Consider the following 9867-nt stretch of genomic DNA (forward strand, 5'->3'; position numbering starts at 1 on the left):
ATGGCATTAGCGCACCAGTCATCATATCCATATTTACCCTCCCCACCCCTTTAATGGTTATTAGCACGAGTGTTGGGTAGCGATCTCTATTGCGTGCTGTTATCTGTCCCTTCTTAATGGTCCTGGAGGAAATTTAGGACCTCTACCTATAGGTAGTTCTAGATAGACCCCTAAAGTTTTAAAGGAGAAAATACTAAGGCGACAAGCAAGAACACATAGGACTTCAGCAAATAAAACGCAGGAAAGAACAAATAAGGGGCTCAGTTTTACCTCCGCAAATAAGGCATGTAAACAGCACAACTCAAACACAAATAAGGGCAGTATTGTTAAACAAGATCCTAAGACATGATGTCTAGGTGAGTATCGGAACATATGAGATTTGCCGCTTTATTTTATAACTCAGAAGCAGGGGCCCTAATCAGTTTTCCTACTGATCACAAAGAACAGTCTCCAGTTTTGTAGAGGTTGATTACCTAAGCCTTGCCTAGGCGTAGGATAATGTGCAACAGTTACCAGAATTGTTAAAACAGCTTAGGAGTTGTTTTACCTAAAGCATGTTGTTCTAAGTGTTGCAAAGATACAGAGATTATGACCAGTTTTACTTAAACAGGATGAATATGACATTGTTTTTACATCTTTCATAACCAGTAGTTTAAACTAGTGTGACGAGATCCTAAAACAGGGTATCTAACATGCACATATAAAATGCAGGATGATTTATATGCAAAATTCCTGGAGCATGATTTCTAAATGCACAACATGATTGCGAAATTTCCTAAAGCAGGATTTCTAAATGCATAAAAGGTTACAGCATTGTAGAATATGCGATCAAGTGTACAGGAGTAGCAGTTTTGTTTTAATACCATTTATCCTAGAAACATGATTTCTAAATGATAGCAAGGATATCAAAATGAGATGCTGAAACAGTATAGATAAGACCTAAGAGCATGGTTTCAATGCATGATATGTTTTTAGCATGGATTCTACTGAACATACAGGAAGTATAGACCTAAAGCATGGTTTCTACCCTTTTGATCTCTATAACATGCATAGCCACCCTCCCATTTTCACTATCCAAACCCCAATGTTTGTTTACAAATTATGACAAGCCAATATCGGATGAATTACATAAGTAGAAAAATAAGAAGTTACTCTATAGGGAGCCTACCAATAGGCCCAGATTTCCAAAATTTCCAATGCCAGATTGCCTCATAGCCTTTCATATAACCCAGGTGTGTCAGAGTTCCCTAAGGACCTCAAGGGATCCCGGGCAGTGCTCACACCCAGATTTCATAGCCATAAATGAGTAAGTGCAGTGTGGAAGGGCCAGCTCTAATGAGTCAGAGTTCAGAGGGATCTCATAGGGATCCCTAAGCAGTCACACATTAGAGGGGCAAAACTTAGAACCTAGGAGTAGATGTGAGAGTGTTTGACAAGATTTGAGCAAGGAAGCACTTTGAAAAGGGACTTGTTTGCAATAGTTTTGCAAAAGAGAACAAAGACAGTTTTGGAAAAAGAGTGGAGTAGTAAACAACAGTCCATACAAGGCACCCCCAACACCGGCTCATACACAGCCACAGATCATTGAACCAAAGTAAGTTCAGCAGCCACAAACAGGGGGTCAAGGGATTTGGTGGACACATAGGTCACATAGGTAAACACATAGTTATAGGAGCACTTAAGTACAGAATCAGCAGTATGCTAAAGGGTTAAAGAACTTTAGAATCAATACAGAATCAAGTCACTTAAAGATAGCCAACTACTTTGCATAGAACATTATTAAGGAAGAGCCATATTGGTAGAAAGGGGGATAACATTTCATAAACATGCTGAGTCTAGGGGAGGGGACACATTCAGGAGCATACTGATGAAGCAATGAAGTAAGCATATTAGTTACAAGTTCAACAACAGAACCATAAGTGAAAACAAACTAGAAACAAGAGGAATTGAAGCAATAAAAGAAACATGTTGTTTTGAAACTTTAATTGAAATCAGGACGTACAGTAAATAAGACAGTAAACACAAAGTGAAGGGGGCAGGAGAGCACAATAGTCAGCCTTGGCTTGCAGCCGGCTCACCCAAAATAATAGCAAGTAACACAAAGAAAAGAGAGCAGAAAGCTTTTGAGTGTAAGAGAAAGTTTTTGAACCAAAGTGTTCGTCTGTTGTGTTAATGAAAGAGCATGTATATATAGTTTGAAACTAGGTAGGACAATAAGGTAAGAATCAAAGTCAAGAAGTAATTATGGAACTAGGTATCAATTAGTATAAAAATTAGTATAAGTACTCCCTTGATTAAGGGAGTTAACTTCAAACTGTGAAGAATAATAAGGAAGGGGATCATATGAGACTGGAATATAACACATAAGGAAATAATTTTAGCATAGTGCAAGTGTAGAACAAGTAATCAGGCTAGGTTCAGAAAATCTAATTAAGGAAAGTACTTAAGAATCAATTTGACAACATAATCACCCACAAAACAAGGCAAGAAAATATCTTCGAGGTGGAAAATCAGTAAGGAAATCATCACAAGAGATTAGTGAAATGTATCAATTACAAGAAATTAGGGATTCAAGTAGGAGTAGTGATGATTAAGGGAATTAACACAAATTGCTGCAGAATACACAAAATAATCACATCATAGGCAAGAAGGAATAAAATCGGAAACCCTAATAAGCATAGTAAAGTAAAAATCACATAAAGTCAGGAATTCAACTAGAAAAAATAGTACTAATTAGAGGAATTAACATAACTTTTGGGTTAATAAACAGAATAAACATAGTACAGGCGAAAGAAGCAAAATCAGAAACCCTAATGAGCATAATAGGGTAAAAGTCATAGAAACATAGAACATATTCATGAATAACAAACATGCGAACAGATTAAACGAACAAATAGGCAAAGACAGTTCTCAGAACCTAGGATTAAGACCAAAATAATTAGGGCCTTCGACATAATAACTCAGATAAAAGAGAAAACTCAAATAAACATTTAAACATAGTGAAAATCATAGATTAATACTAAAATCAGAAGGAAAAGCCGTTTTTGAAAAGGGGTCAAGAAACCATAGTTTGAAGACGAAGAGTCGTCTTAGAAGAAATCGGAGAAATCCTTAAGAAAATAGTAAAGATAACTCAAAAGATTCAGAGGGAGATAACCCAAAGATAAAAAGATTCCGACCTAGAAACCATGGGTCTAGCCAGAAAATATAAAGATCTTACTCGGACAGGCCAAGATTGGCCTGAGAATGACATGAAAAACCATGGGGTGAGTTGAACCGCCTCTGGTTCCTTGAGGATCTCAGGGTAGCAAGAATCCGGCATGGGGGGGCATGGAGGCTAGGGGTGGTGGTGAAACCACCATAGATACCGGCGAGCCAACGACCGGTGAGCAGAGAGACCTTGAGAGAATGAGAGATGTAACGGCAGAGAGAATGAGAGGGAAATGAGGGTTTGTGGGGGTAGTCTATTAGGTTAATTAAGGAAGGAATTAACCTGGACCGTTGATAAAAAATGATCAACGACCAGGATCTGGGCGGACTTGGGTCGGGTAGAATTTAGGTTTTGGGCCTGGGGTACTGGGCTGATTTAATTGGGTTGGGATCTAATTCAATTAGGCTAGAATTGAAATGGGAATTGGCTATTTGTTAAATACCCAATTTGAATTAAATAAAACAATTTATAAAAATAGCTGATAATTGTAAAAAATGAATTTTATGCATGGAAGTAGTTAAAAATGATTACTTAGTATTTAAAAAATACAAATGATTAATTTTCGGTAAAAAATAGTATAAAATCATATGATTGGGCTAGAATTGCAAAGTTATTGCAATTGTAGCCAAACGATGCCAATTTTGCTAATTATAAAATAATTTGGTTTAAATAGGACCATAAATAATAAATCAAATCAAGAAATGCTTTTGAAGTCATTTGTAATGGCATTTTGTAATTATTTATTGGAAATAAAATGCTGGGTAAATTAATAAAAATATAGAAAAATTATGGAAAAATACCAATTGCTATTAATGCATGATTTTGAAGGTATATGTGCCATTTATAAATATTTTGGGAAAAATTGGGTATCAACAACCATTGGTAATGATGGGGTGTTGAGGATGCAGGGCTGGATTTGTGTGCCCAATGTGGATGGGCTTCGGGAGTTGATTCTGGAGGAGGCCCATAGCTCGCGGTATTCCATTCATCCGGGTGCCGCGAAGATGTATCAAGATATGAGAAAACATTATTGGTGGAGGAGTATGAAGAAAGATATTGTGGGATTTGTAGCTCGGTGTCTCAATTGTCAGCAGGTGAAATATGAGCATTAGAGATCGGGTGGCTTGCTTCAGCAGATGGATATTCCATAGTGGAAGTGGGAGCGGATTACCATGGACTTTGTAGTTGGGCTCCCACGAACTTTGAAGAAGTTCGATGCTATTTGGGTTATCGTGGATCGCCTGACCAAGTCCGCGCACTTCATTCCTATTTGTACTACCTATTCTTCATAGCGGTTGGAAGAGATCTATATCCGAGATATTGTTCACTTGCATGGTGTCCCAGTTTCCATCATTTTAGATAGGGGCACTCAGTTTGCTTCACAGTTTTGGAGGGCCGTGCAACGAGAGTTGGGTACTCAGGTTGAGCTGAGCACAGCTTTTCACCCTCAGAAGGACGGGCAGTCCAAGCACACTATTCAGATATTGGAGGACATGTTGCGCGCTTGTGTGATTGACTTTGGTGGTTCATGTTATTAGTTTCTACCGCTCGTGGAGTTTTCTTATAACAACAGCTATCAGTCGAGTATTCAGATGGCTCCATACGAGGCTTATATGGGAGGCACTGTAGATCTCCAGTTGGATGGTTCGAGTCGGACGAGGCCAGGCTTTTGCGTATCGACTTGGTGCAGGATGCTTTGGACAAGGTGAAGGTGATTCAGGAGCGGCTTCATACAGCGCAATCGAGACAAAAGAGTTATGCTTATAGGAAGGTTCGTGATGTGTCCTACATGGTTGGGGAGAAGGTTCTATTGAAGGTTTCACCCATGAAGGGTGTTATGAGATTTGGGAAGAAGGGTAAATTGAGTCCCTGGTTTATTGAGTCTTTTGAGGTGCTCCGGAGGATTGGTGAGGTGGCTTATGAGCTTGCTTTGCCACCCAGCTTGTCGAGTGTGCATCTGGTCTTTCATTTTCTATGCTCCGGAAGTATATTGGCGATCCTTCTCATGTTTTAGATTTCAGCACGGTTCAGTTAGACAGTGATTTGACTTATGATGTTGGGCCAGCGGCTATTTTGGAGTGTCAGGTTTGAAAGTTGAGATCGAAGGATATAGCTTCAGTGAAAGTGCAGCGGAGAGGTCGGCCCGTGGAAAAGGCCACTTGGGAGACCGAGTGGGAGATGCGGAGCCGATATCCTCACCTATTTGAGACTTCCGGTATTTTTCTTGACTCGTTCGAGGACAAACATTTGTTTAAGAGGGGGAGGATGTAACGACCCAGCCGGTCGTTTCATAAGTTACCGCTCCGTCTTCCCCATTTCTGCTTCTTTATATCATGTTCAGCTGTATTATGTGATATCGGATTGATCGGATCGGGTTCGGAATGGTTTGGTAGAGTAATGAGACACTTAGTCTCTTAAGTTGGTCTTTTAGTAGGAAAAGTCAACCGGAAGTTGACTTGTGAGCTAACGATCTCGGAATTTGGTTTTTATGATTCAGATAGCTTCGGGAGGTGATTTAGGACGTAGGAGCGTGATCGGAATGTTTTTTGGTAGATTTAGGCTTGAATTGGCGAAAATAGATTTTTGGCATTTTCCGGTTGATAGTGGAAATTTTGATATCGGGGTCGGAATGGAATTTCGGAAGTTGCAGTAGGTCTGTTGCGTCATATGGGATGTGTGTGCAAAATTTCAGGTCATTCGGACGAGGTTTGATAGACTTTTTGATCGAAAGCAGAATTCGGAAGTTTTTTGGAGTTCATAAGCTTGAATTCGGGGTTGATTCGATGTTTCGATGTTGTTTAGGTGTTTCGAAGATTGGTATAAGTTTGGAAGGTGGTATATAACTTGCTCGTACTTTTGGTTGAGGTCCCGGGAGCCTCGGGATGATTTCGAGTGGTTGACGGGAGGTTTGAAGTTGGAATTAGCAGCTGAAGTGCTGAAGCTCCTGTCATAACCGCACCTGCGGCTTGGGGACTGCAGGTGCGGGCCCGCAGAAGCGAAAAAGGGAACGCAGATGCGGCCAAGGGAATGAATGACTGGAGCGGCAGAAGCGGGATTTTAGGCGCACCTGCAATGGCGCAGGTGCGGGATTTTGATCGCAGGTGCGGTCTTTGGGCGGATAAGTGGAATTCGCAGATGCGCACCTGCGACCCCAGGTGTGTGTCCGCATGTGCGAGATTTCGACCGCAAAAGCGGTTTAGCTGGGGCAGAACATATAAATTTGACCCCTTCGCGATTTTGAGTGGTTTTTCACCATTTTTCATTCGGGAGAGAGCTTGGGAGTGCAAATTGAAGAGGGAATTCAAGAAGGTTTTGTGGAGGTAAGGTTTTTGGACCCTAAACTTGTTTCTATTGTGGTTTTTGACTGATTAAACTTGAAATCTATGGAATTTAGTAGCAAAAATTGTGGGTTTAGGGCTTGGGAATTGGAGACCTAAATTTAGGGATTCGAGGGGTCATTTATGGTTGGATTTTGGTATATTTGGTATGTATGAACTCATGGGAGGAGAAGGATTCTATTGATGTAATTTTTATCGGATTCCGAGACATGGGCCCAGGGGTCGGGTTTGGTCAATTTCGATATTTGTGATGTAATTTGATTAATTTCGTATGGGTTTCACTCCATTAGTGTATATTGATGGTTATAAACTGATTTCGGTTAGATTCGAGGCATTTGGAGGCCGAATCGATAGGAAAGGGCATCGCGGGCTAGAGTTTGGCTTGGGTTGAGGTAAGTAACATTTCCAAACTTGGTTCCGAGGGTTCGAAACCCCAAACTATGTGTTTTATGATTACTATTGAGGTGACGCAAGAGCCAAGTGACGGGCGTGTGGCGTGCACTGTGGGAATTACGGCCTGGATCATTCCATGGCCCCGCTTACTGACTCTTTCTTGCTGATATTTGTGTTGCGCTTATGTGATTAAGTTTATGAGCTGTAAATCATGCTAATTATCATGTTAAGGCTTTACGTTAATACTGTTGAGACTCTAGGGGTCGATTCTTGCTGTCATGTTACTTGCTTTATTGATATTTTATACTCAGTCATGTTCATGCATATTATATCATGCCTCAGTCTCGATTATTGTTATTTGACATATCATATCATTGTTCGGGCTAATATCATGACATTTTGCGCCCGTGTGAGTGAGACTGGAGAGCGATGATGAGTAAGGCCGAGAGCCTGATTGTGAGTGACAGTATATGGGATCGGACTGCACGCCGCAACGGTTATGTTGATGATTATGATAGCCGGCTGTAGGAGCCCCTCTGGAGTCTGTAACACACCCCCAGTGAGCGCAGTTGATGATATTGGGTGATGGATCTTCCCTGGACATGGATCTTGTCCGAAGTATTTATACCTGGAGATGGATCTTCTCCATAGGGCTGGAATGGCCTTCCTCGGTACTATATATATATATATATATATATATATATATATATATTCCGAGATGGATCTTCCCTAGGCCTGATGGCCATATACAATATCGAGCGATTGAGCACTTGTGAGTGGAGGTACACGGAACATTGGTCAAGCTATATGTGCATTGGTACATAGAGATTTTCCTGAGTTTTATACCCCGTACTGTGTAGACTGCATTTTATTTACTGTTGAGGTATTATTTGAACTGCAAGCATGTCTACTTTTTTGTACAGTTTAAATGTATTACCTGTTGAGGTTTGGTTCGTCACTACCTGTCAGTCCATAGTTTGGACTTGTTACTTATTGAATTGGTGTGCTCACGTTATCCCCTGTACCTTGTGTGCAGATCTAGGTATCTTTGGCCACGGTAGCAGTTGCTGATCATTTCAGTTGTGAACTTTCCTTGGAGATAGCAAGGTATCTTCCTAGGGATTGCAGTCCCGCCTTCTCCTTCCTTATCTTCCTTTTAGTGTATTTGTTGGCTATTCTTAGACTATGTTAGTCTTGTTTTATTTCGAATCGTTGTAGTACTTTGCTCATGACTTAGTGACACCCGAGGTCGGGCTTGCATTTTACGCTTTGTTTTGACTTTTACTTTATATCTTTTATCGGATTTCAGTTGGAAACATGGTTTTACTTAAGTTTTAAATGAAATATGGATCATTTGGAAATCAGTTGGCTGGCTTAGTTTCACGATAGGCGCCATCACGATCGGATCGGTTTTGGGGTCGTGACACTTATACTTTAATAGTTACATAGGTGGTTTTTATTTATTTCATGAATATGGCTAGAATTTATGTTGCCAAGTAGAGTAGTTCGTTGAGGTAAGATTTGTGATGATATACGAGGAATTAACTTTGTGCTTTAGCTCTTATTCACGTGATAATATCCAGCAACTTCTGTTTAATGCCTTGATTAGACCAAGTGACAGATTAATTTGTTAAAAAAATTTGAGCTTTCGTCTATTTATGTAACTTGATTTGTGCTTTTGGTTTGTCAAAATGCTAGTCAATTATAAGTTTTTCATCAAATATTTTTGTTTCATTATTTCAGCTTAGTGATGTGGAGAGCTGAGTCTACTTCCCCTCATGGATGTAAGAGTAGCATCAAGCGATGACAATGCAAAATCACCAAGGAAGTACATTGCACTTTGTATATTTATTTATTAAGATGAGGATCTACTCTTTATTGTATTATGTTTAAGTTATCATACATTTATTTGTATAAGTTTTAGTTTGATATGAATTTAAAATTGTGATGTTTGTTAGCATTGATATTTTTAATGGAATTTGATTTGTGAGAGTTATTTAGTAAAATTATATATTGAATCCTCGAATATAAACTTTCAGAGAGATATTGTGGTAGTTACAGATTGCCACCACTAATCCTTTTTTATTAGATTGAGATCAAATTGTGATGGTTATAAATTCCCACAAATTATTTTTTTAAACATTGAAATCATATTATGGAGGTTACAAATTGCCAGTAATTAGTTTTATTAACCGCCACAAATTAAAAATTTATTTTGTGGCGGTCGCCGTGGAGGTTGTACAAAACTGCCGCAAAAAATCTTGTGGTGAACGTTGTTTGACAAAAGTATGCTACTCTTTGTTAAACTAATTTAATGATAACTGAGGTGAAAGGTGAATCCTAATCAAGCATAATAATTTCTAGATCTAGTTTAGAGTTTGGGTGGCACTGTTTACCAAATGCTTATAACCGTATATTCCGTCATTAAATGCACACTTTTAGGAGTAAATGAAGAATCAATAATGAGTAATAAATATGAGGAGTGGCCACAAAAGTAAATAGGAAGAACAAATCACCCAAATACCAAATGGTGTGGAAGATACTTCCTCCTGACAACGAAGTATGGTAGTAAACAAGAATATGAGTAGTACTTTCTTGGATCGTGTGAGTGGAAGAGAAGAAGAATCGATAAANATATTTGGGTTGCGTGCCGGTTATTTGGATCCCGTAGGGATTATTATCACTGTTTCTGTGATTTATAGCATTTTTTCATGATATCAGTCCTGAGCTAAACATTTGTCCTAAAATGACTAGCAAAATACTAAGGTTTCAAACACCTAATTGATAATTACTGATAATTGGAACTAAAACTGGTAAGTTGTCTGTGCCTGTGTGGCTTGCATGCATATAGCTGGACTGATAGTGGATCGGGATGCACGCCGCAGCGTATGTTACTATGATATTGCGCTTGGGCTGTAGGAGCCC

General features: G+C 39.4%; 1 long non-coding RNA gene across 1 annotated transcript; it reads left to right on the plus strand.

Moving 5' to 3' along the window:
* The first annotated feature begins 7976 nt into the window (after nucleotides 1–7976).
* Nucleotides 7977–8951, plus strand: LOC109237260. Its single transcript, XR_002069617.1, has 2 exons — nucleotides 7977–8049; nucleotides 8686–8951. It is a non-coding gene; the product is annotated as an uncharacterized LOC109237260 (long non-coding RNA).
* The last annotated feature ends 916 nt before the right edge of the window (nucleotides 8952–9867 follow it).

This window comes from Nicotiana attenuata, unplaced genomic scaffold, assembly GCF_001879085.1.
Source record: "Nicotiana attenuata strain UT unplaced genomic scaffold, NIATTr2, whole genome shotgun sequence".
NCBI lineage: Eukaryota > Viridiplantae > Streptophyta > Magnoliopsida > Solanales > Solanaceae > Nicotiana > Nicotiana attenuata.